This window comes from Euprymna scolopes, chromosome 11, assembly GCF_053919585.1.
Source record: "Euprymna scolopes isolate OS-2025 chromosome 11, ASM5391958v1, whole genome shotgun sequence".
Taxonomy (NCBI): Eukaryota; Metazoa; Mollusca; class Cephalopoda; order Sepiida; family Sepiolidae; genus Euprymna; species Euprymna scolopes.
Window position 1 is genome coordinate 103,623,916 of NC_136492.1, and position 27,253 is coordinate 103,651,168.

Consider the following 27,253-nt stretch of genomic DNA (forward strand, 5'->3'; position numbering starts at 1 on the left):
GAAAGAAGTTTTAATAAAAATATGTTACACTTTTACCCTGGGCAATGCCGGGCATCTCTATTAGTGTTTTATAAGACTTTCTTTTTTTATCAAACTAAAAAATTGTTTTTTATTTTTGATTGATTTCATTGATTTTAAAATTTAGTTTTAATTAATTAACATTTTATTTTTGCAGTCATAAATAAATAAAAGCAAGGGAGTCTTAATTCATTAATTCCTTTGAACTCCTACTCTTCCCTCGGATAAAAATAATAAGATATACTTTTTCAATTTACACCAATAAGAGTATTTGTTCAAATAACCAGTTCTGTCTGAGTAAAGCGATTGTGGTAAAACCAAATGAATAGATTAATTCTAATTATTATTATTATTAACTCACACTTCCACGTTTTGGAATATTATAAATAAGAAATATTTTTATTTCATTCAGTAAAAACTTGCAAGCTTATAATTAAAAAAAAAAAAAAAAAAAAACTATAACTAATGTAACCGGTTTCGTGTGAGTATCCATAAAAAGAATAAAAAGAAAAATACCTATTCTGGTTGATGCTTTTAAATAATCATTTTTTTCCTCTTTGCAAATTATTATTATTTGCAGTGTATTTTTTTATTCAAAATTTTTTTACTTTCATCCAATTTTTTTATGTTTTTCTCTTAAAATTTTACATAATTCACGTGATTAAAGAACTTGATTTTACTTCTTTTATTACCAGTTTTTCAACCTTTATCTTCATCATATACCTATTAAGTCAAGAATTCCAGGTTCAACTTCCAGTCTCGGATAAGATTGAAAAAAGATAATTGTATTATTGAATTATTATTTCAGCTATTCAATTCACCAATTCATAGATTTGGGAGGGGGGAAGGGGACACTTTTTCCTCCTTTCCCCAACCTTGCACAGCAATTTTCAGTTTTAATATTCTTTAAGCCCCCATCCTTCTATTTTGGGTGGATGGGTGGATTGAAACTACTATTTACTCCCTCTACTCCTCCCCAAACAATCTTTACCTATTTCAACTTTCTTCTCAAACTTTATGTAGCAATCACAAAAAAAAAACAACAAAAACCCTTATATAGAATTTTTTTATATGAGGTGACTTCAATAAGTTTCCAGACTTTTTTGTAGGTAGACTCTTGAAAATCCAGTAGTTATTACTATATATCTTATGAGATGACTGAACAATTTTTATGATTTCAGATTCAAATGAACAGCTACCATAGGAATTGAAATACACCCTATTAAAGCCCGATTTTCACAGCTGGTGAATTTCAAAATGCAATCTGGATGTGAGGAAACTTTAGAAGAATGATATGCAGTAAAATTCTGTTTTAAACTTGTCAAACATGCCACAGAAACATATGGAATGCTTCAGACTACTTTTGGATCATCGTATGAATCGAGCATCAGTTTTTGGGTGGTATAGGAGATTCAAGGGAGGCAAGAGTCTGTCAGGGATAATGAGAGGTGTAGGAGGAGTAAAGAAATCAGAACACCAGAGTCGATTGGCTAATAAAGAATTTCATGGATAAGGACCGTTGTGTGTCTATAGAGACAATAAGTGCACAGTTTGATGTCAGTGTTGGAAGTGTACACACAATTATTTGTGAGGAACTGAAGATGCGGAAGATTTTGGCAAATGCACCAGTCCACAATTTCATCCTTGTCACAGACTATTTGACCAAGATAAGCATCCAGCCAGTTCCTCACCCTCCCTATAGTCTACACCTAACACCTCGTGACTTTTGGTTATTCCCTAAGCTCAAAGAAAACCTTAGAGGCTGTTGTTATGAGACAATTGAGGAGATGAAAGAGGCTGTGAGGAAAGTCATTGATACACTCATGCAAGAGGACTTCTATAGAGCCTTGCAAAAGTTGTTGAGACAGTACGTGCATTGCAGCCAGAGGAGATTACTTTGAAGAGGACTAGAGTTTCATGTGTGTATTCTCAATAAAAGTTCCAATACAAAAAAAGTTTGGAGACTCATTTAAGGTACCTCGTATATTGCCGATCTTGCACATTTACAGAACCGAGCAACTTTCGGTTTTGAAACTCATTAGAAGTAAATGATGTTGCATAATTTGAAGACCTCAACGAAAATGTAGGTCAACAAATAAGAATATACGGAAACTAATTATTTTCACGTCTTTAATTGAATGGACCTTGTTCAAAGAATCTATATAATTTGGATCATTTACATCTATTATATGTCATAATAGGCTCCATCTCTCATTCTAAATTATGTTCCTATTTACTTGTCTCCCCCACGAGGGCAGAGTTAGACACAAGGTCGGTTTTTAATGTGGAGAAAATCCAGCTCCAAAAAAAAATCACATGACTCATTGGATCAAGCTTTGAGATAAAGTTTGTTTGAATCAGGGGGAAAAAAATCACTTTGCAAAGCAAATAACATTTTTTTTTTAAATAAATACAACTGGAAGTGTAAAGTTGTTCCTATTTACTTGCCTCCCCACAAGGGTAGAGTTAGATACAAGGTCGGTTTTTAATGTGGGGAAAATTCAGCTCCAAAAAAAGGGGCACTCTGAATAGGAACAAAAATAAATAAGTTTAGTATTAAAACAGATACCACACTATGCTTCTAGCCAAAAGGCCAAGGAACAACGACTTTGTTAAAAAAAGTTATGGTCTTTGTTAAGCTCTTAGAGTGATCTCCCTTGCTTGTTGCTGTTGGTTCATTGCAAAACAAAGATGAAGGTTTTGATAACAACCTGGCATCTGTGATTTGAGTTGTGTGAAGAGTAAATCAATAAAAAGGAGAATTTTATAAACATTAAAATCATTTAAGATTTTTAATTTATTGAAAGAAAAAATTAGTTGATTAATAGCAGTCAGCACTCCTATCTCTTCCCCCTCTATCTCTCCATCTCCTCTTTTTTCTGTCTAGACCATTCTTCTCTCTGACCATGTATATGCACACAGACAACTTGTTTTCATAGATTCCCTGGGCAAGGAATCGGCATAAAGAAATTAACTTAATTAAAAAATCAGTTACTTCCCTTTAGTTAGTAGATAATCTGGCCGGACCCCCACCCCTCTCCCCTCAGAAAAAAAAAAAAATAATAATAATCTGCACCAGTTTAGGATCAAAGAATATTTTCTAAATATTAGATATTATTCATTCGTGACAATATCGATCAAGCAAATACCAACATTTTAGGTATTTGTACAGAAACCAATGTATGCATATCAAGCCACCATAGTAAGCATGGGGCAGTACATCAAAAGCTCAACAGATATGTCTACCTCAACGAACCTCAATCACAAAGCTTGCTGAAAACTTGAGGGTGTCATACTGGAAAATACTGCTGAGGTATATGATGAACCAGCAACACAGATTGCAAGAAAGAAAAGAAAGAAATACACAGAGAAAGACACAAGAAAACAAGAAAGGGAACAATATAAAAGAGCAGGAAAGTTCCTTGAGAAGCTTAACCAGGAGTATACAGACAGGAATGCTTCACCCCCAATGGCTGAAAAATGGGAGACTTCCATTTGATGAGAAAACACTCATTGTAGTCAGTCAAGACCAGGATTTATTTACAAATAGATTAAAAAAATGGCTGACCTACAAGCAAATAGCCAGTGCAGGTTTTGTCACTCAGCGATTGAGAGCCCAAGCCACCTAACGTCTGGATGCCCAAGCTTATTGGCAGATCGTCTTTACACTGTTTGCTATAACAAAGTATGCAAATACTTCCATTGGAAGATCTGTGAAGCGATGCAACTTGACAGATTGAACGTCTGGGAACATGAATCACCATCGACAACATCAAACGGAAATGTCACAGTGTTGTATGACAAATACATACTAGCAGGCAGATGCATAAAAAACAAGGCCATTAAACCAGACATTGTAATATGGAACAAGCCCAAAAGAAAAGAAAACATCAGGATCTAAAGAATGATTGAAAGACATGGTTTCTGAAAGAAATATACCAGTTGTGATAGAAGCAACTAACCTAACAATAAAAAAAATATACCAGTTGTGATAGAAGCAACCAACTTAATAATAAAAAAAAATCTTAAGAAATACTTGGAAACAATCCGTGGAAGACCAAACTGTAATGGAATACAGAGAGCAGCCATAAAGAGAACAACACCTATTCTTAAAAAAGTTCTCGGATATAAATTCAAATCCTAATGAAATCAAGTGTTAGCCCCAGGAAGGAGCCCCTTGATCTCTTAAAACTAACCAAAGTTAAATAATCAAAAAAAAGAGACAACTTCGCTTTATATCCTAGAGAATCATGCCAACCTTCAGGATTGCCAGCCTGTTATACGTATTACCTTGGAATAAACCCAACCAGAGCCTTCATATAGTTTCACAAAGTTAATTTATTGAAATACAATAAACCGATGAAAAAACAAAATCCAAAGAATTAATTAAGTGGGTGGTTATTGACAAGAGGACATCTGTTAGCTCTTTATCAATTCAGATATGCTTCATTGACAGAACGGGTGCAGAGTTTTACTATTTTCATGGAAATAAAAAAAAACTTTTAATCAGAAGGTATTTGAGTTACTAATTGGATTCTATGCAAATTCTAGTGTTTTCTACATCCATCTGAAAAACATACTGTTAATAACGGATTTTTATTCTCCGCCCCCAAAGTCAACAGAGATTAGACCCTTCTTATGATCCGGTCCCTGTTGATTTTGTAGTGGGAGTTTAGTTCTGTGCACTTCTAGCCGGTTCACCCTCCCAGGCTTTTTTTTTTCTCTTTGAGTAGGGGGTTAGTCTATTGCTAATCGCCTGAGACACCCTTACTGGGTATGCTAACAGGGCAGTTCAGGCACTTTTTGCAGGTCAGAGTGCCTCTCATTGGGGCCGCTGACTTCTCAATCTCATTTTCCGATCCTAGTGTCTAAGTTCTTGCAGTGGGAGAGAATTAAAAACCCTAATAACATAGCTTTTGAAATAATAAAGGCCTGCCAGAATCAATACTATTAAGAACAAAAAAAATCACTTTCTTCTTCAATACTTAATTTTAACTGTTAGTTAAATATTCTTTAAATAATATGAATATGTCCCTTCCTTATTTGATACTAGCAGGCTGTCCAGCATTGCCCCATCGTAAAATATGCATAAATATCATCTATATATTAATAAGATAGCGTGTGTGTTATTTCTATTTTGTGTGTCATGCTTACATCAGAGTTACTGTTGTTTGTTATGGACTTCCATTTCTTGTAATAAATAATTTTACCAAGAATTCTTCATAGCTGGTAGAACTTAAATCATCTATTTTTTTATAAATAATTTTATCAAGAATTTTTTGGTTTCGATTGAAGCTGATGCACCAAAGTCACATGGATATATTTTTTTTATTTTTGAAATCGCAACTATAATATAAAAGTTACTTAGTTTTCTTAACATCGTTCCAGGGTTATTACTTACCCCCCCCCCCATACACACACCTACAAACACCCGGGTACCCCCTGTACCCGGGTGTTTGTAGGTGTGTGTATGGGAGGGGGGTAAGTAATAACCCTGGAACGATGTTAAGAAAAAAAATCGGAAAAACCAAAACAAATGGCATAAATAACCCTGTCGGATCGAACCTACAATCTTAGGATAATAACGCTGCATGTATGGGGGGGGTAAACTAAAGAATAAGCGAAGTTAAAAAAACGTTGCTCGGGTGTTTAAAGATTTAAAAGAAAAAAAAATAGTTTTAGTCGGGAGGCGGGATTGAACCCAGAAACCTTGACACGGACGTGAAGTGAAACAAAAGCCAACCACTTAACCGTCTAGGCCAGGAGTAAGAGGAAATGATTAGAGTGTTAAGTTAAGGCTTATAAAGTGAGTGAAAGAGGTTTGATGGAAAGATAGCTGCTAAATGAGGTCATCGCGGGAGTGTTACGAGATGACGTAGCAGTATTTTATTTAATGCGGGACAGCTTTTTGGGGTTTGTTTACTTTGTTTCAATGCGGGGCAGTTTTCGCTTCCCCATCCTCAAGATGGTGGGGGGAAACTGGCTCCCCATCTGATATAAGGAGTTTAGCCCCACATTGATCAAAGCTGATTGCTTGTGGACGTTCCTGGTGCGATGCCGAGAACAGCGTGTTAGCTTTGAATTAGTTTCGCTTTTTATACGAAAAAGACGAATCAACACGTGAGAAGCCAACATAGCAATAATTTTGTAAAAGTCGATAAAAATCTATAAGCTACATGCATTCCCAAATCCTAGTTATTATTATCTAGGATCTATATACACAGTTGTAAGCGATAGTAACGAACCCGGGACTGTGTGCGAGAAAAGCCTTTGCCAGACATACACGAAATGGTCACACACATTTTGCCTTTTATATATATAGACTAGCGGGGGTACCCGGCGTTGCCCGGGTCTTTGGAGGTGTGTGTTGGTGGGGGTAAATTAAAACAACCCTGTTTAAAAAAAAAAAAAAGAAAAAAAAAAGTTGGCCTGTTGTTTGGAGGTGTAAAAGAAAAAAAAATAGTTTTACTAGAAAGGTAGGCTTGAACTCCAAACCTTTGACGCGGAGGTGGAAAGGAAATGGGAAAAAAAAACCCTGTGACCTAACCATCTCAACCACGGGAACAGATGAATTGATAAGTGTGTTAAGTTGATGTTTATAAACCGAAATTAGTAGATGCGATAACGTCAAGTTGCGTGATGTTTGACCTAGTTTTGCGCTGAAAGCCAGTTTCTGTTTTCCCCGCTACGCAGCGATAAAAAAATATCTCGAAAATAGCTTATAAAAGTTGGGTCGATTAAAGCGAAGTAAAAAAAAACAAAAAAACACACACACACAAAAAAACTAATGTAAGGCAAACGAACGATGTTAAATGTAAAAAATCGAAAAAACAAAAAAGAAAACAGAAAAACGAACGTTAAAACTAAAAACAAAAAAAAAAAAAACATGTGAAAAATGGCTTAAATAAGCCTGTTTCGATATTAAAATTTAAAAAAAATCGGTGGGTACCCGGGTGTTTTTGGGTGTGTGAATGAAAACCTAAGAATAAGCGAAGTAAAAAAAAAAAAAAAAGGAGAAACGAACGTTACGTGAAAAATGGCTTAAATAACAATAAAAAAAAAAGAAAAAAAGACATCTCACACTATGATTCAAACCCAAAACATTTAGATAACGACCCAACGCACTAACCAACTGAGCTAACACGACGTACATGAAATTTAGTCAGTTCTTCAACTATTTAAAGTAAATCAGGTCATGACATCTGACGCATGCGTAGAACCGGTCGTCGTAACGAGAGGACGGTTTTTGTTGACCCGGTCGAAAATTGTTGATTTCGGGGTGAAAAAAATGAACTTTTTTGGCCAATTTTTCGATATTTTTTGAGTGAAGGATGGAGCTTCAATATGATACCGAGTTTGTGAATTTTTGTTGTGTCTGTCGAAAGTTTTTAGCAAACACAAACATACATACATTTTCGCTTTTATGTATATATAGATAAGAATCAATAAAACATTAACTATCATAATGTATATAAAATCTGCAAAAAATTAAAATATCATATTTAAGCATACTTTATGATCAAGCTAGGCCGATCGTCCCTGCTGGATTAGGTAAATACTTTTGCAATTTTAACAAAAGTGCTACAATAATATCAGGGCATCTCCATTTACACTGAACATCCACAGAATGCCAACATCAATATATTACATATGAATGAGTTCGCTGTGAAATTTCCACAGGTCCCACTAGTATTTTAATTAATGCTGAATGAGATGTGCATGCGAGTATCATATTCATTTCTAAACACTTCACTTCTCGTAAGTAAAAAAAAAGAAAAAATACTCAAGCTGAGATCAAAACTAAAACCTGAAGACAGCGAGTCAAGTATGATAACCATTAGACCAGCATGACATGAGCTTTAAAAGGTGTTTTCAAACTACTTATTCTTAATATAAGTAATCTGTAATGTGCATGTGCATTTGTGAGACAGTTAGAAAACAGATAAAAATACGATGAATCCGGTGTACTAATTTTTCAATTTTGAAGACAAACATATTGAAAGCATGAGAAAGTTTTGCATATTTAAGATGTTTATGAATGTCGGTTGGTTACAAAGGAACATTTTTTATAATAATGAAGTTTAGGAACTGTATGAATTGCTGTAATATCTGTAAATACTTTTTATATTTCAAGAAATGTTTACTTACTATTAAGATATGAAGATAAATTTAATAATAGCTGGTTTTAAAATATACAATTAAAAATATAGAATCATAAGTACCTAGGGATTGGCAGATCAGCTGTTAAAAATTGTGTGACATAGGTGGTACTAATTCAAGATACCATTAGGATTAGTAAAAAAAGCTGGTTCAATCCTTCTGGATATAAGTAAAAGCAAGAATTTTGATGTACTTGAAAGAATGGGATTTTTACTGGTCTATGATGCTCAAGCTTGAAATGGCATTTCCAGCAGTCAGTAATGCGTTTTTTTTTATTTATATTATTGTGCAAGCTGGGGATAGGGCATTCTACCAAATGTCAAGCATTCACCCGCTATCTCATACATTCCAACTGAGAGGTCTTTTTAAGATTTTAACTATCCCTTTTTGCAATTGTCTAAATCTCTTCGTTTACTGGGTATATTTACCAGGTAGTTTGGAAATTCTTTTTCAAGTTTGATATGTTCCATGAAAGGGATATATTCGTTTGAAATAGCTGAGGGGACTTGACTATAGTATTAGAGTAATAATCTGGCAAGTCAACTTTCTGAACGAGTGTTTGTAGTTGGAGCTGGCCAACAACGTTGCTGGGCAGTATACGACGTGTTTGTCACAGCACTCATATGTCTCAGCCTTGGCATTCGATGCCTGGCGAAGGAGACTGAACCCAATCATTTAGAGGAAGTAAGATTCATAACAAGCATGAGGCTTTAGTGTACCTTTTGATGACAGACATAAACGATACCACTAGTCAGCATTTATTCTTGTAAGGAGGAAAAATCTACTCATATTCATTACACCAAATAGCATTTCCAGCAGTCAATCATGCTCAAGTTTGAAATGGTATTTTCATTACTAAAACACAAATTGAATGACATATCTTTATAATATCCATTCTTGTTTATTAACTATTGTTGATACTAACTAGTCCCATCATTTTCTATAAGCAGTATGTTAGGACAAAACCTATTGTTACAAATAAAAAATACCTCTTAAATTTCACAAAAGCAAAAGACATGATCGCTAAGGTTTCTATCTGAGGAATAATAATAAAAAAGTTTTAAAAAGATAATGGTAAAAAATTCAGTAAACAATGGCTGATTATCAGACAAGATGCACTTTCTATTTTTATTGTTATAAAATTATAAAAATAGTCAGATTGAAATGAGGATATATTTTACAAAAGCATTTATCCTTGAGATATTTTTGCAATAAAACTTATTGCAGACCCCACATTTAGTATCATAATAATAATAATAATAGATATATTATATAATAGCAGTACATACACAGCAATGCTCGGAAGTCTTACTTTCATTTTTGTTATGCTTTTTTTCAATACCATTTAGATTTATTCTTCCTTCAGGATTATTTTTTTTTTAATAAAATTTAAAAAGTTAAATTTACTTATCATAGTGTTATTAACTGAACCAAATTATTACAAAACTATAATGTTTAAGGCCATGTTTTAATCTTTATTCATAAAATTATTGGATATAAACAGTTCCTCAAATTTTCTATACATGAGTATTTGCTAAAAAATTTTAATACAGAAATTGAAATAAGTGTATGAATGTAAACTTGAGAAATAAAAAAAAAAACAATTGGCTCAAGAGGGAAATATTTAAAAAAATTGAGTTTACTTTTGGTAAATATCTTTTCAGGTATGGATCTAAAGATATTTGCAAAAAAAAATTAACTCTCAGCTAAAAATTGTGACTAAATCCATCTCATTGTTTATTTCAATAATGCTGCAAGGAATATTTAGAATACTGTGTGATGATGAGCACTGGATCGTCTGAATGATGATAGAAATCAGATTGTTCAAACGATGGACCGGAGTCGATTAAATAATGAATCCAAATTCCATGAAGGTTCCCAGAGTTCAACAAGATACATCTGAGTGTTCACAATGTGGAATGGTTAGCCCACTCAAACAAGACAGATGATGAGGGGAGGGTCTGGGTTTTGTCACGATTTCTCCATTGCTTATGACCTAAATCAGATTGTTTACAAACCCACCCATGTGCCTGACACTGATAGTATGCAAGTCTCCTAGACCTTCTCCTCACAACTTGCCCTGAGCTATGTTCGCCTTCCATTCTGTCCCCATTGGGATCTTCTGACCACTCAGTTGTCTCAATTAAGATAAAAACAAAATATAATAAGTCCTCCAGCATACCTCTCCATCGAACAGTATATAAATACTCTCTGACTGACTGATAGCTTTTGTACATTTATATCAAATCTACCTCTTTGTTCCATGTTTAAAAAGAACATGAACGCCATGGACAGAATGGTTAATTGTAAGTGTACACTGCTTCATACCCTCCAATAAATTCCAGCAAAAATAATACAACCAGCCATGGTTCTCTTCAGAATGTGCTGCTGCCATTGCGCACAAAAATCACTATTTCCATTGCTTCTAATGTAATAGATGTACCGAGGCTAAAGCTGTCTTCAGGACTGCCAGCAATCACTGTAAAAGAGTAATAAAGAACTCTAGAGAGTTGTATGCTCAGTCCATCAAGTCCAAAGTAGCTGAGCAGCAGCTTGGTTCCCACAAATTTTGGCAAATAACAAAAAGTGTGTGCTCTATCCCAACTATCATCAATGGACCGGAGGTAATCTTGTCAGCATCACACAAAGCCAAACTCTTTGCCAAAAACTTTGCAGCTAATTCTACCCTATGCTGCCAACACGCTGTATTCCTTCCTGTGTCTGAAAACACTATGCAACATAAAAATATCTGTGCATGATGTTACCGAGCTAATAAAAACTTCGATTATAGTGAATGAACTGGCCCTGATAGCATTCCAATTATACTGCTCAAAAAGCTTTAACCAGAACTAGCTTCCATACTTACAAAGCTGTTTAAGCGTTGTCTTAAGGAGAATTGCTTCCCAAATGTCCTGTATTTAAGAATTCAGGTGATCGGTCATCTTCCTTTCAATGCAGATCAATCAGTCTCCTGTGCGTCATAAGTAAGTTGCTGCAATCTGTGTTAAATAGTCAAGTAGTTAACCACCACAGCAAAAATAACTTCCTAAGTGACATGGAATATGGTTTCCATTCTGCTATATCTACAGCAGATGTGCTAACAGTTATATCTCATAGGATTAGTGAATCTTTCTACAGAGGTTTCCTTTCTAAGGCAATTGCCATTGACATAGCAAAGACCTTTGATAGGGTATGGTATAAAGGTCTACTCCACAAAATCTCCATGGACGCTGAAAAAATGAATCTGCGATAAACATCTGCATCATTCCTAAGGCACATTATAACCAATGAGGGGTTACGTCTTGACCTTGAGAAAGTAAAGGCCATAAGGGATATGCCCTGCCCAAAAGACATAAAGGGAGTGCAATGATTGGGAGAATCTGTGAATTATCTGGCAAAGTTTCTATCTTATATCTCTGACGTGATTCTCCAATTCAAAAACAAAGACAGATGTGACATGGTCACAAATCCATGAAGAGGCTTTTGAAAAAAAAACAAAAAACTGGTGAGTGAAGCACTAGTATTGAGATACTATGATTAAAAAAAAAAAAAAAAAAAAAAAAAACACAGGTCATTCAGTGATGCAAGTGAAAAAAGCATGGGATCTGCATTGCTACAAGAAGGTCAACCTTTAGCTTATATCAGTCAAGTGCTTACAGACGTAGAAACCAGATATGGACAGATTGTAAAAGAACTGTTAGCAGTAGTACACACATGTGAACAGTTTCACTAATATATGTTTGGTCAACAGGTCACAATGATGATCGATCATACGCTATTGGAAGCAATAATGAAAAAAGAATTGGGGAAATGCTCAAAGCGACTGCAAAATATGTTGATGTGGTTACAAGTTTACAATGTGATAGTTCTGTACCATCCTGGCAAAAAGATGTTTCTTGCAGATACACTATCAAGGGCATATATACATGAGTCAATAGTGAATATATAGATGATGACGATGTTAAGGAAACTGAATCTTTCCTGTGACAGAGGGAAGGTTGCTGGAATTGCATTCAGCCACAAAGGAAAACAGAAGCATGCAGATGCTGCAACAAGTAATTGTGTAAGGATGGCCAGAAGACAAAGTGAGACTATATTTTTATATGCGGAATGAAATGACTGTACATGACTGGTTAATTTTCAGAGGAAACAGGGTAGTGGTCCCAACTACTCAGTGGGCTGTGTTGAAAGAAAGATTGCATGCCACACACCTAGGGGTCAAAGGATGTTGCAGTAGCACGAGAAAATGTTTGTACTGGGCAAATATGAACAATAACATCAGAGACTATGTTTCAAAATGCCCCATATGTAAAAAAATATGAGGTACCCAATCCACCAGAGTTCTTAATGGTCCATGAGATTCCTCAAGAGACTCTGGGCAAAGTAGGAATAGATCTCTTCAACTTTACAGATATGGACTATCTCTGCACAGTTTATTATATGAGCAATTTCTGGGAAATTGATAATCTTTCAACTACACAGGCAAAGATGATGATCACTAAACTTAAACACCATTTTGCATGACATGAAATACCAGATCAGGTAGTTACTGATAATGGACCTCAGTTCAGTAGCCAGGAATTTTCAACCTTTGCAAGAAAACGGTGTTTTATACACACACCTGTCAGTCCTTACAATAGCAAAGCAAATGGAAAAGTAAAATCTGCAATAAAGATGACAAAGAATCTCTTCCGGAAAGCAATGGATAATAAGGCTGATCCATACTTAGCGATGCTGGATCACAGGAATATGCCATCTCAATGTCTGTTATCATCAGCACAGAAACTGATGTCCAGAAGAACAAAAACACTTCTTGAAACCAGAGAATCTACTCAAACCAGAATTACACAAAAAATTAAACAAGATGATTAAGTGGGAGAGCAGGGGGTAAGAACAGTACTTCAATCAAAGTAAAACCACTCTAACCTTTGCATCCTGGAGATGTGGTATGGAAGAAACCACACATTAAAAAGTTCAGAAAGTGTGGAAGAAAGTCATTGTATGGTGGAGACTGGATGAGAGGTCACACCATGCCAAAGTTAATGGAGAGCTGTATCAACAGAATAGATTTGAAAAAAAAAAACAAACAAAAAACAAAAACAACAGAAGAGCCCCCATTATCATCGCCAGTCTACCAGCCATACCAATTGTACAGTAAATGTGGAACCAGATACAGAAGAGATGTGTGACCCCCAAACATCTCAATAACAAAATGATGAAAGAGAAAGACTGAGCAAAACACTATCTCCATCAAAACCAAACTCAGAAAGGGTGAGGAGGACACAGTTGGAAAGACTGGTAAGAAATCCGGTAAGGTTCAAGGACTATACATCGTGTATTTAGTCCAGAGTCAAAAAGGCAGAATAATCCCTGTTAGGTAAAAAGGGTAGTCAAGCCAATGAATGCCTAGGTCACTTTTATTTTTGTCTGCTCCCTTTTATCAAATCTTTTTTTTTAAATTCTTTTGTTTTTTTCAAAAACGGAAAGATGTTGCATGAGGAACTAATTAGGGTTTACTCTGCCTTGAGTGGTGTCTCTAGAGTTGGCTCTAAATAAAAGAAGCAATGATCTCATACATGTTTATTGTATTTCATCGATTACCATTCACATATAAATAATAATGAAACAGATCCTGCAATTATATCAAAGAACCTACCTTTGGTTTCCTTTTCTTAATTAAGGGTTTGAATTATTAAAGTTTAAAATACAGAAGGCAAGTATCTGGCCTTCAATTATCTTAATATTAAACCCTTCCGGTCCAGTTATAACCTTTCTGGAAAAAATATGGACAATATTATTTTAAAATGTTCATATTTTCTATTAAATATTGTTTTTGATGAAAATATGTCACACACAAGTAGATAAACCCCCCCCCCCCAAAAAAAAATTAGCACTTTTATGCCTGCCACTAATCACAATCAAGGATTTGTTTTAGATGACTAAAATTGGTAATCAATGCCAACCAATTGAAACTGATGAAAATTCATCTGTTTCGAATATTAAAAATAAATAAATAAAAACCAGTTTTTTTTTGTTTGCTTGCACTGAATATTAGCCAATTTTAGACTTTTTTTGTGTGTGTAATTTTATTTTTCAAAATAAAATTGATGCTAAAAATTTACTATCTGTTGATACTATACATTATCTTTTTTTGTGATTGTGGCCATTTTAATTTTTATTTCAATCCAGTGCACATTTTGGGGAAGATAGATGTGAGTGAGTAGCAATTTGATTTCATTTGCTGGCCTTTTATTTACTTTCCACTACCAACCACAGGGACGGCAAAGTTAGACCTAAGCTCGTTTTTTAATGTGGGAAAATCCATCTCCCCCAAACTCTGGATTGAGACAAAAATTAAAACTTCACTGACTGAGGACAGAAAAGTAAAGTATAGTATCAAAACAGATTCTACACTTTTAAACTTAATTCTTAGATATTTCGAAAATTTACAAAAATATTGTAAAACAGGTAACTATTTAGAGCAGAAGTAAAAATAAACACCAGATTTTATTTTATTTATTTTTTTAATATTCGAAGTGGACAAATTTTTATCAAATGTCAAATAGTTGCCACTGATTGGTTAATTTGAGTCACGTGAGATAAAGCTTTGATTGTGATTAGTGGCGGGTATAAAATAATGCTGCCTCGGTCCTCAAATTGTTTTGGACCAATTTCTCAACATTCAAGAAATTTATCTCTATCAACAAGATAGTAAATAAATAATCAATGTAATAAAATAATCTATAAGTCAACTAAAAGCAAGTTTTAAATGTCACGGGATTACATCATAACAGACATGACGTAACCTCGGGTGATAGGGAGAAGCACTAGCACTGGAACATCCAATCAATCTCTCGGGGCTAGTTTTCAAATTGTATTTCCCTTAAAATCTTTTATGTCGCCAATAGTAACATTTACCCGCTAACATAATCTGGTTTTGAATTCACATGCTTTAGTGTCGTCAGCCTTTTTTACATTTTTTTTTTTTTTTTTTTTTGCTTTCAAATCACAGACCAATTTGACCATTTCGGGTTTGTCCCGTAAATCGTAATCCGAAACATTCGGATCGATGAGTCCTCTCCTATAGAAGTAACTGATTTATTAGTAGTATTGTTGGTGCGTGTGCATTTTCTGTACCGTGCTGTGCTGCACTGCTGAGTGACTGCTGCGGCGCTGCAATAATAACGCTATTATTTTGAAAGCCATTCTTAACATAGGGAAGGGAGGGTGTTTTGTCACTAATCTGTGCTTTCACCGGTAAAACTTGCGGATAATGCTATGTTTTACGATTGTTGTAAAAAAAAAAAAAAAAAAAAAAAAAAAAACGGAACGGGAATTTATATTTTATTATGTTTTTATTTTTTTTTTGTATTTTTTTGTGCCCCCCCAAAACGAAAGTAATCGAAAGAATGACATTCATTGTATTTTTATATTATAAAAACAAACAAAAATATTTTTTTTCATAAAAATAAAATTTTATTAACAAAAACGAAATAATTAAATTTTTAAACAAAAAATGTAAATTTGGTATACCTTTTTAGTATTTTTTTTTTTTTTTTTTTTTTTTACATAAGTCGAACTCCAACTCACCGTTCACATTGGAAATGTCGGCTTTTATAGGTTTTCAGGTATGCTTACAACGAATAAACACTCCAACCTCCCCAATGTTAAGAACGGCTTTCGGAATAAACACCCTCAACCTTGTCAGCATACTCGAAAACAAAAGTTGGCATGTCGAATGTAACGATAAGTTGGCCGTCATGTAAAAATGTACCGAATTTAAAACGCAACGAAATTTAAATTTCCGTCCATTTTTACAACAACCGTAAAACAGCATTCTCCTCAAGTTTTAACAAAAGATAGCGCGAGCGCGGTACTAAAAATGCATAAGCACCGTATTATTGCTTTCTTAAAAGTTTGAACGTGGTTTTGATTTAATGTACCTATTTACTATGCCTCCCCACGGGACAGAGTTAGACACCAGGGTCGTTTTTCGGTTTAATGTAGCTTTCATCTATGAAATTCAAAGAATGTTTGAATTGTTTGACAACAATGTCTTGGGGAGGGAGGGGCAAAAGTACGGACGCCGAATGATGAACAATTCCTTAAATTTTGTAGAAGAAACATTAAAAAAAACAAAACAAAAAAAAAAACAGTGATAAATAATAAATGTAAATAACTGTTTGTGCGTGTTAAATTAAAAAAAAAAAAAAAATCTACAGATTTTAAATAGAACTGTTTTTTTTTAACCCTAACCTAACTCAAGTCTTAGTTCGGCAAAAGGTGGTTTGTCTGAATCCATGAAATTTTGCAGAAGCAAAGAAAAAATGGGGTTTATATTACTGTACACATGACTAAAATAACACTAAAAACAATTACAAAAAAATAAAAGAGCAATTTACATAAAAAGAATACGGGCCGTGTTATTTATTTATTTTTTTATGAGATTTTCAAGTTTTACGTTATCTTTCATTAAATTGTTAGGTGAAAGTACAGATAAGTTACAAAACGTCCTAAGAACAGGTTCTAAATAACAACGTTTTTATTTCAGCAACGTTCATATTCTGAACAAGTACTCACAGACACACACAAAAATGTAAATATTAGTAATAAATATATCCGTGTTTTTTGTTAGTGCTTGCTTCGGGGACCCGGGTTTCATTCTGAGTAGTCGCTTTTCGATTGTTGTCGTTACTCCTTACGGGATTTTACTGAACCAATTTGTCCGCCATGGGGGCTGATCTATATAGGCAATATGAAACTAAAAACACACACACAATAATCCAAGAATAATCGGGTGATATTAGTCATTTTTCGTGGATAATCACATGAAAAGTAGTAATAAAAAGCGACAGGTTTTCATTGAGGTACAGTTTTATTTTTCAAAGTTGATAGTAGCAATTATTACGTCAATTAAGTTTTAAACCAAGTAAGTCTATCATTCAGTGGAAAGAAAATTAAAAACTTTTCCATAATTTCTAGAGTTAAAGATTCATCTAATAAAAACAAATAATAATTAAAAAAAAAAAAAAAACGTATCCCATCAGTAAACACCATGACCAATTATTCAAGAAAATAATAATAAAACACGCAGTTTCCTTGGTATTTAAAGGAGGAAATTCTTTGTTAAGGAACCGAATAGCAATTAACGGTACATTTTAAAAGCCGATCATATAAAGAAAAGCTTTTATCTTTTTTTGCTAGCTTTAAAGAGATTTTTTTCGCAATACTTACTCGTTCGTGAGAGACATCTTCCTCCATTTTTGTTTACGATTCTTTAATACATCAAGGGGAGACAACTTGGTACAAAAAAAAAAAAATATATATATATAATTTTATTTTGCATATTTTTCCTAATATAGACTCGCTTTACCTACACGACTTAGAGGGTGTGTGCGTCGATTTTCATCCAATCATATTCGAATTGTTTCCCTTTCTTGCAATATTTCTCAGTACTAGGACTTATACTTAAATCTTTGGGACATGTAATAAAGAATTTGGCATCGGATATCACCAGCTCTGCATGCCATTAGGCAGGGCAGCACTTTGTCCGTCAGGAAAAATTGATGTTTGAGTGAAAACTGTAACTTGAATTGAAAGACTGTTCTTAAATATAAAAATTGTAGAGTTGTGAATGAGAAGTATGCCAAGGTCACCATTTTATGGTAGGGTCGCCGCATCTTCGGCTAAGGATTTTTATCCTTGGCTCCTAAAACCAACAGAGATTAGACTATTCCTGTAATGATCCGGACCCTGTTTATTTTGTAGCACCCGCTACATATAGCTTGTAGGGGTCGTCAGGCCTTTTTTTTAGGAACTAACTTCCTCCACAAATAAATAAAAATAAAAAGAAGACTTACATGCAAAACAAATGGAGGTTTATTCACAGAAACCAACCATTAACAAATAAAATATAATTCTCTTTATAATGAGTTCAGAAGTCCTTTTTAAGTGTTTGTATAAAAAAAGGAGAATGTCTTTTTTTGTTGAACTGTTCATATGTTAAAACATGGTAAGAGAGGCAATAGGTAATGTTCGCCTGTGAAATTGTATGAAGCGCGCGGAGCGGTGAAAATGGAAGAGTGATAGTAACACGCGTCGAACGTCCGAATGAAAATGCAGTTGAGAGTGAGATTTGATTTTTGTGTGTGCTTAAATACTATTTGGACCGAATGAAAATGCAGTTGAGAGTGAGATTTGATTTTTGTGTGTGCTTAAATACTATTTGGACCGGCTCCCAGCGAGCTTAAAAAGAAAAGTTTAGAAAAATGTCCTTGGAGAAATCCCATTGGATGGAAACATCACGTGGGGTGCTCTGTACTACGTCCGCTCGTTTTGAGTCGATTTAATATATAAAGCCACGCCGGAATTTGTGTGGGAGTTATTTTTTATATTTCACGCGCCAACATAATCATAATCATACTACACGACTAAATTGTATTTATTTTTATAACAATTTTTGATCCGAATCTTAACCGTGTCAACTGGCACAATACTCCCCCCAGATTGAAAAAAAACAAAAAAAAATTTTTTTGAATATGTAATGTATTCCTTGAAATGTTTTGGCCAGTGAACTTTCCTACCTGTTTTTGTCGTAGGTTTGATGTTCCCGTCATTTTCTGCTGGACTCCCATGTTCTAAGGGAATTTGTTCTGGTGGGGAAATTGTCTGAGGGTATTCCTCAATGTATGCTGGTTTAATTCGGTCGATCGCGATGTTGTCTTTCCTGTCTTTCCTTTGGAGAGTAAAATATTTTTCAATTCTGTCCAAAACTTGGTATGGTCCTGTGTAATTTGGACAAAATGGCTTTTTGACTGTATCATTCCTGATAAATACATATTTTCATGTGTGAAGGTCATTCGGCATATATGTTTGTTTGTCAGCCCTCCTGGTGGGTGTAAATTTGAGAGAAGACATTTTGCTCTTTAATTCCATCACAAATGTAGCTGTGGGTGAAATGTCTGTGTATGCATTAAAATATTGTCCAGGTAGTGTGACTGCTGATCCAAAAACTATCTCCGCTGGTGTGCTTTGTAAATCCTCTTTTATCGTGTTTCGGATCATTAATAGGATTAATGGTAAATTATCTGACCAGTCTGCGTTGTTAAGACTCGTAGCCAAAGAAGATTTTAGCTGTCTGTGAAAGCGTTCGACGAGGTCGTTCGAACAAGAGTGATAAGCCGTTGTCTTTATGCGGGTTGTTCCCAACAATTGGTTGAACTCTGCGAAGAGTTTCGATTGAAATTGCGAGCCTCTGTCCGTTGTGAGTACTGACGGTACTCCAAAAATCGCTATCCAGTCTTTTAGTATTGTTCCAGTTACTGTCGCCGCTGATGTGTCCTTCACGGGTATGGCTGTTGGCCATCTGCTGAACCTGTTGACTATGGTGAGAATGTGGGTGTGTCCTTTTGAGGGGGGTAATGGCCCCACCAAGTCAACATGGATATTGGTAAATCTAGCATCGGGCGTACTGAAAGTGCCCAGCGGTGACTTTATGTGCCTGTGTATTTTATTCTTTTTACAGGATACACACGTCTTGGTCCAATTTCGAATATCTGTATTCATTTTCGGCCAAACAAAGCGGTCTGCTATTATTTTTTACAGTGGCTCGTTTGCCTGGATGAGATAAATTGCGAAAATGTTGAAAAACATGTCGTCTGATGCTTGGCGGTATGTATGGACGTGGTTGATTTTTGCTGTATCACAATAAAATGTTGTTGTACTAAAAGGTACGGGCATTTTCTTCAGTTGCAAAGACGTTTTCTATTGTACGTCAGTGAGTGTCTCGTCCGTCTTTTGTTCTTGTGCAATTAATTCCATATTCAGCGAACTGGAATTTAGCGAAGTTATTGCAGCTCGTGATAATGCGTCCGCCACAATGTTTTCTTGTCCCTTGACGTATCTGATGTCTGTGGAATATTGAGCAATATAATCAAGATGTCTGATTTCTCTTGGGCCATATTTATCTACATGTGTATGCAGTGCATACGTTAATGGTTTATGGTCAGTGTAGATACAAAAGTTTCTTCCTTCTAATAGATGTCTAAAATATTTAATTGACAAATAAATTGCTAATAGCTCCCTTGAAAAGGTACCGTACTTTGTCTGTGTCTTGCTCAGTTTGGCTGAGAAAAACGATATAGGGGTCATTGTATACCCGGTCAGTTGGTGTATAACTGCTCCTACAGCTATGTCTGATGCGTCTGTTGTAAGTGTAAGTTTCGATTCTTCACTGTCCTTAATATAATTCAATTTTGTGAAATTGACTAAGGCAGTTTTAGCTTGATGGAAAGCTTTTAAAGCTGATCCTTCCAGTTTTAATTGTTGGTTTTTCGTTTTGTTCTTCAATAATGATGTTAACGGTGCAAGGATTGTCGAACAGTTGGGTAAAAATCGTCTGTAATAATTAATTACACCTATGAAGCGACGAACTTGTCTAACAGACGTAGGTTGTGGAAAATTCGTAATGGCACTTACTTTTTCGGGTAATGGTGATATACCATCCTTATCAATTGAATGTCCGAGGAAATTTACTTCTTGCTGACCAAAAATACATTTGTCCAAGTTTAATTTTAAACCATAATGGGACAGTTTTTGGAAAGCTTGTTCCAAGTGTTGTTTATGTTCGTCGAGGTTTCTACTAGCAATTAGGACATCGTCCACGTATGCGAATACGAATGGAAGGTCCCTAAAAACCTCGTCTATTAACCTTTGGAAGGTTTGACAAGCGTTTCTAAGTCCGAATGGCATTCTGACGAATTCGTAAAGTCCAAATGGTGTGGTCAGTGCTGTTTTATGGATATCTTCTTCCGCCACTGGTATTTAGTAATATGCTTTTACTAAATCCAGTTTGGAAAATACCGTGGCATTTTGCAGTCCGATTGCAAAATCGTGAATGTGTGGGATAGGGTATCTATCCAGTACGGTTTGTGCATTTAATCTCCTGAAATCTCCGCAAGGATGCCATGTTGTCGCGTCTGATTTCTGTACCATATGTACCACGCACTTTTGGAAGGTCGGATAATTCCTTGTTGTAACATGCGTTGAAATTCGTCTTTTGCGATCTTGTACTTATCCGGCTTCAGACGTCTGGGGGTGGCGTAGACGGGTTGTCTATTCGTTTTAATATAATGCCTTGCATTATGTTTAATATTATCCGTGACTTTGAATGGCTGAGTAAGTTGTTGGTATTTTTGAAACAGCCGACGAATGTACGTCTCTTCAGGTAAGGCAGAACTAATCCCAGTAGACTGGTATCTTGTGGTGATACCTTTAATTACGACTTTTGTTTGGTTATCAGTAAGTGTGCGATTAGTCATGTCTACCAATAGATTAAATCGTGCTAGGAAATCTGCTCCTAATATCGGTGTCGTCATGTTGGCTATGGTAAAAATCCACGAAAATGTGCGACGCAAGCCGAGATTGACGCTTAAGTACTTTTCACCGTATGTCGGTATTTATGTGCCATTAGCTGCCTGGAGGTGGTAAGGCTGTGGAGTAGCTTTCTGTTTACGTAGCAGTTGTATCACACTTATTTCGGCTCCAGTGTCTATTAAGAAGTTATATCCGTGATTACTGTCACGAATATAAAATAGACGACCTTTAGTGGAAAATCCAGCGACAGTTGTCGTCACTACTGGCTGGAATGATCGTTTCCCTGGTTCTTGTTTTTAAAAGAACAAGGATAAGTGCAACGCCTCGCTTCTGTGCCAAAATTTTTGTGGTAAAAACAGATTTCATTCGCTCGTTCTCGTGTGTTGCTTCGACCTCTACTAAAACTTCGTTTTCGGTAGTTAGGTCGTTTATTAAATGAGTAACGACAGTTTATTTGCATTAATTCCTGCAATTGACGAGTGAGATTTTCGACCGTAGTTTTTAGTCCGGCTACTTTGTAATCTCTCGTCTGTTTTGGCTGTGCTTGTGCTGAGTTTACTTTGCGGTTCCTCAGATTTTCATGAATTCGGTCTGCCATGTCGGCGAGCTTTTCAGTGCTTGTCTCTTCCGTTGTGGATGCCAGAATTTGTACTGTTGTGTCTGGGAGTTTATCCAGCCACAAACTTCTCATTATATTTTTGGACATTTTGTTGTCCCCTAGCAATGATCGCATGTATCGTAAAAGTTGCGACGGTGTGTGATCTCCCAATTCTACTTGGGTGAAGAGATTGCGTAACATTGTCTCGTTTGATAAGCCAGTCCGTCTCAAAATGGCCTCCTTAAGTTTATCGTATGGATTATTTTCTGGTACGTTCTCCAATAAATCAGTCACCTCTTCGACGACGTCTGCCGGGAGTTTTTCAACCAAATAACAATACTTGGTTCGCTGAGACGTAATCCATTTTGCGTCGAAAAGGGCCTGGATCTGGATAAACCACGTCTTTATATTGGTGGGATTAAAAGCTGGTATATTTAGCATTAATGTAGCCAGAGGTGTTTCAGCACAGGGAGGTTCCATTTTTCTGTTTTTCGTTTGAAAGTGATTTTAAAGCCTTTAAACTGTCGGTTGACTTGTTTCGAGTATGCGAAGCTTGAAATCGTGATCGGAAAAAAATGTTGCTTTTGTTAGGGTCTGCGTTTCTGAGGTCTGTTAAACTGCCGAGTGAAGTTCGAGATTGTGGTAGATCATTTTCTGAGGGGTTTTACATGCTCGTGTTCACGTTTGGATCAGCTGAATTGTAGCCGTGTGTGTTCATTACACGTTATTTATCACCAACTCGTTGTTGGGGGGTGCCTGATGAGCAAAAGTGCTGTTTTGACGCTGAGTCATGATTTGTTTAATTTTCGATTTTATAGCGACTATCGGCATAACTCGCTAATTTGTTGCTATATTGTACTGAGATCCACGCTTCGTTTGATGGCTTTTATCATCCCTTGAGATTCGTGTCGTCTTTTTACTTCCTTTGAGTGTTACCTCATGCATGATATAGCAAGTAGTTTAGGAAACCGCGTGTAGCTTGTAAGGAGATTCCATTGTGCATGCAATGTTCTAAGTTGGGTCACCAACTTGTGGGGGTCGTCAGGCCTTTTTTTAGGAACTAACTTCCTCCACAAATAAATAAAAATAAAAAGAAGAAGACTTACATGCAAAACAAATGGAGGTTTATTCACAGAAACCAACCATTAACAAATAAAATATAATTCTCTTTATAATGAGTTCAGAAGTTTTTTTTAAGTGTTCGTATAAAAAAAGGAGAATGTCTTTTTTTGTTGAACTGTTCATATGTTAAAACATGATAAGAGAGGCAATAGGTAATGTTCGCCTGTGAAATTGTATGAAGCGTGCGGAGCGGTGAAAATGGAAGAGTGATAGTAACACGCGTAGAACATCCGAATGAAAATGCAGTTGAGAGCGAGATTTGATGTTTGTGTGTGCTAAATACTATTTGGACCAGCTCCCAGCGAGCTTAAAAAGAAAAGTTTAGAAAAATGTCCTTGGAGAAATCATATTGGACGGAAACATCACGTGGGGTGCTCTGTACTACGTCCGCTCGTTTTGAGTCGATTTAATATATAAGGCCACGCTGGAATTTGCGTGGGAGTTATTTTTTATTTTTCACGCGTCAACATAATCATAACCATACTGCGCGCCTAAATTGTATTTATTTTTATAACAATTTTTAATCCGAATCTTAATCGTGTCAACTGGCACAAGCTGTAATAAATGCCCAGCAGAAACATTTCACAAGAATCACCGTTTTAAAACACCCACGCGTATGAAGAATGCGTAGGAACATGACGTTGTGATGCGACCACTGCACACATAAACGAAAAGGAACTATGTTACACTCTCATGTGTATGAATACAGTAAACAGACTGAAACATTCAAGCCTGTATATAAACATTTACTCGCCAGAATCAAATCAAATCCCTTCAATTTCATAAGTTCGATACTTGTTTGAGTAAACTCTGTCTGCAGGAAACATTAAAACTCCCGTCATGATTTTATGTGCGGCAGGCATGAACTTTAATTTCCAGCATGGAAGTTTACCACATCGAGCGAGGATTTAGATCTCCTTTTAAACAATCTTATTTCGAGCTACTGTTCTTATGATACGAATGCGCGTGCACACACACACACACACACACACACACACACACACACACACACACACACACACACGTATTTGCTTATATGGATTATGAACTGTTTCTTTCAAAAATAGCCACATGGACTTTTAGCCCTTGTGCAGCACTCTTATCATAAAAAAAAAATCAGTAATTATAAGCTTTGTGCTATTCTCACAAATTCTCACTTCATTAATCCTTCACTATGAACATTCAACACAAGAAAACACTTATGTTGGAACAATTTAAATTAACAGTATACGGACAGTGATCGAGGAATTAACAGTACACAATGGAGAATGACACTGTCATCAAATTCAACTATGCTTACGGTAGTAAAAGTCCAGTTCGCACATGTAGAGGCCCAATTTTATACTCAAAAGATCTACAGTGAGCTTAGCAAGCTCAACCATGTTGTGGCTTTGCTAAAACACAAGGTACTGGCTGAAGTGTATGACTTAATCATGGTTCCATCTGGATCGGTTACATGCAACACTTTTAAGTCAGAATTGATTAAACAAACGTCGGATTCACAATCTTGGCACTCCACACAAACTACTCACGCTTCTCATGAAATTTCTTATTATGAGTTTTGTAAAAAAAAAAAAAATCATGAGTCACTTCATTTAAAAAAAAATTAATGCATGAGCTAAAAAACATGTTACAAAGAAAGAAACGAACAGATTCTGAAAGGAAAAAAAGAAAAAACAAAACTATTCTTTCTTTTCCAGTCATCTAATATGATGTCAGTAAATTAGCGACACTCAATGCAGACCGCCTTACAAACTTGCGACTCTGGTCTCAATAAAGTAGCAATTTATGCCAATAATTGCTCATAAATCGAAAATTAAACAAAATACAGTTTCCCTACGAATCGGACTCCGACTACAGTGAATTGGTGGCACACAGAACCTCGATTCTCCCTACAAGCTATAAGCCTTGATTCCAGCAAAAATAGTATCACACACCGTCCTCCTATGGATTAATGGTCCTATAGCCAGCACGTTGGACAATTCACCCACCAACAGGATTTCACCTACATTGTTGCCAGCGTTGATTATCAATGCCTGTTTAATGTCGAATCTCCCATTAAATTCACGATACAATGGAGACAGATGCTCTAACAACAACCATGATAGAAGTGACACCAGTTCAAAATGAGTTAAGCTGCATGACGCACACACAAAAGAAACTCAACAACTGGCCATTCGATGATTCAATCAAGACACGAGAATCTAATCAACTTGAACAACACACTCTAACACCAGCACAGACCTGCTTGTACTTGGCACTGCAGAATCACTTGCAAACCTTGCGCAACTGACTTCGACTATAGTATACCACTAATCTTGTCCACAACACTGGTGGTACTAGCAACAAGTGCAGACTCACTTGCACACCTCGCTTTAACCGTGAAAACTCACCTGCACTGAAACTAGAGGAATGGCAAGGAATTATATAACCTACAACATTCTACTTATATATCTCTCCTCCTCGGTATACTCCAAATGGACATGAACGTCTATAATGTACCTCTCAAACACAGGCGGCTCATTTCCTTTGAAACTGCACCATTAAACTCACCAGGCAACTGTGCAACACAAAAGTTGGTGACGTCACTTTTCTTTTTGACTGCCATCAACCAAGATATACCCTTCAAACAGAGTCAGTTAAGCCATGCCTAACAATACTGTGCTACCTAGTGCTACAACTTCCGCCAAATCTGGCAGGCACATAAGGTATCCACTCTGATTTGTTATCTACACCCAGTGAAATATTTGCAGTATTTTTATTCTTCTCCTTAAGATCGACTTCTCGTCTAGGAGAGGAGTGATGTAGCAACTGCTAGATAGAGCTGAAATAAATGCGCGGCAGGAACATTTCACAGTGATCACCGCTTTAAAACACCACCACGTATGAAGAATGTGTAGGAACATGATGTTATGTGACCACCACACACATAAAAGAAAAGAAACTATGCTATGCTCTCTCGCGTATGAATACAGTAAACAAACTGGAACGTTAGAGAAAGCCTATATATAAAGATTTACCCACTAAAATCAAATTAGTTTTCTCTTCAATTTAATAAGTTTGACACTTGTTTGAGTAAACTCTGTCTGCGGGAGACATTAAAATCCCTGTCATGACCTATAATACATTCTTCTGTAAAGGGTACTTTTAAAACAGGAGTAAAAGGAGCAGGAGCTTGGGCACCCCTAGCACCCCCTCCCCCACCTATGCACGTCTCTGAAACAAAGCCAGTAAAGATGGATACAGAAGCAGAAACCCAACTACAAAAATGGCAATCTTGACATTCTTTTCGTCCCTCCCCCCAAGTCTACACTTATATTTTTTAGAACCACTGATAAACTTAACAGGTGTGAATCATTACCACAAAACAGAGTAAACAGTAGACCTGATATATATATATATATATATATATATATATATATATATATATATATATATATATATATAGGAGAACAATAGGAATGGGAAATGAAGTCACAAAACTATATATTGGTGGATATAGATTGGTTCATTTATTCAATAAGGGAATACAGACAATTAGTTGGGGGATAGAAGGGACTCTTTATGTTAAGGCATTTCAAAGCCTAATGCTTCTCATCAGAAGAGTAGAGAAAATGCTAGGTAACATAGTGGAGATGTGGCGTCTAGCGTGGGATTCATTAGGAACGAAATAGATCAAATAAAATTATAGATGATGTATGGGGGAGTTTTATCAAATTCTAAATAAAGGAGGAGCGTATTATATATAGTATAATGTAAAAAGGTGTATAGGGTCTTTATTATAGTCTTAAATGTATGGAGTATATATTTTAGGGTTAAAGTGGGGGTGTAGTGTGGATGGGTGGTAATTCTATTTTAACGGTGTGTAACATGTCTATTATCTATGGAGGGACATTTTTGACAGATGCAACCGAGACGAACAACAGCACTATAAAGTAGTGTATAATTTTGGGAGAGGTAGTTGTAAGGTTATAATATTGG

At 35.8% G+C, this 27,253-nt stretch overlaps 1 protein-coding gene across 4 annotated transcripts in view; it reads right to left on the reverse strand.

The window, feature by feature from the left end:
• LOC145288026 (run domain Beclin-1-interacting and cysteine-rich domain-containing protein-like) overlaps positions 1-17,491 on the reverse strand; it is a 202,888-nt gene extending 185,397 nt beyond the window's left edge. For all 4 annotated transcript variants that reach the window (XM_080136033.1, XM_080136034.1, XM_080136035.1 and 1 more), the window contains exon 1: positions 17,413-17,491. The gene's annotated coding sequence lies outside the window, so the exon portion shown is untranslated. The remainder of the gene's footprint in view (positions 1-17,412) is intronic.
• Between the last annotated feature and the right edge of the window lie 9,762 nt (positions 17,492-27,253).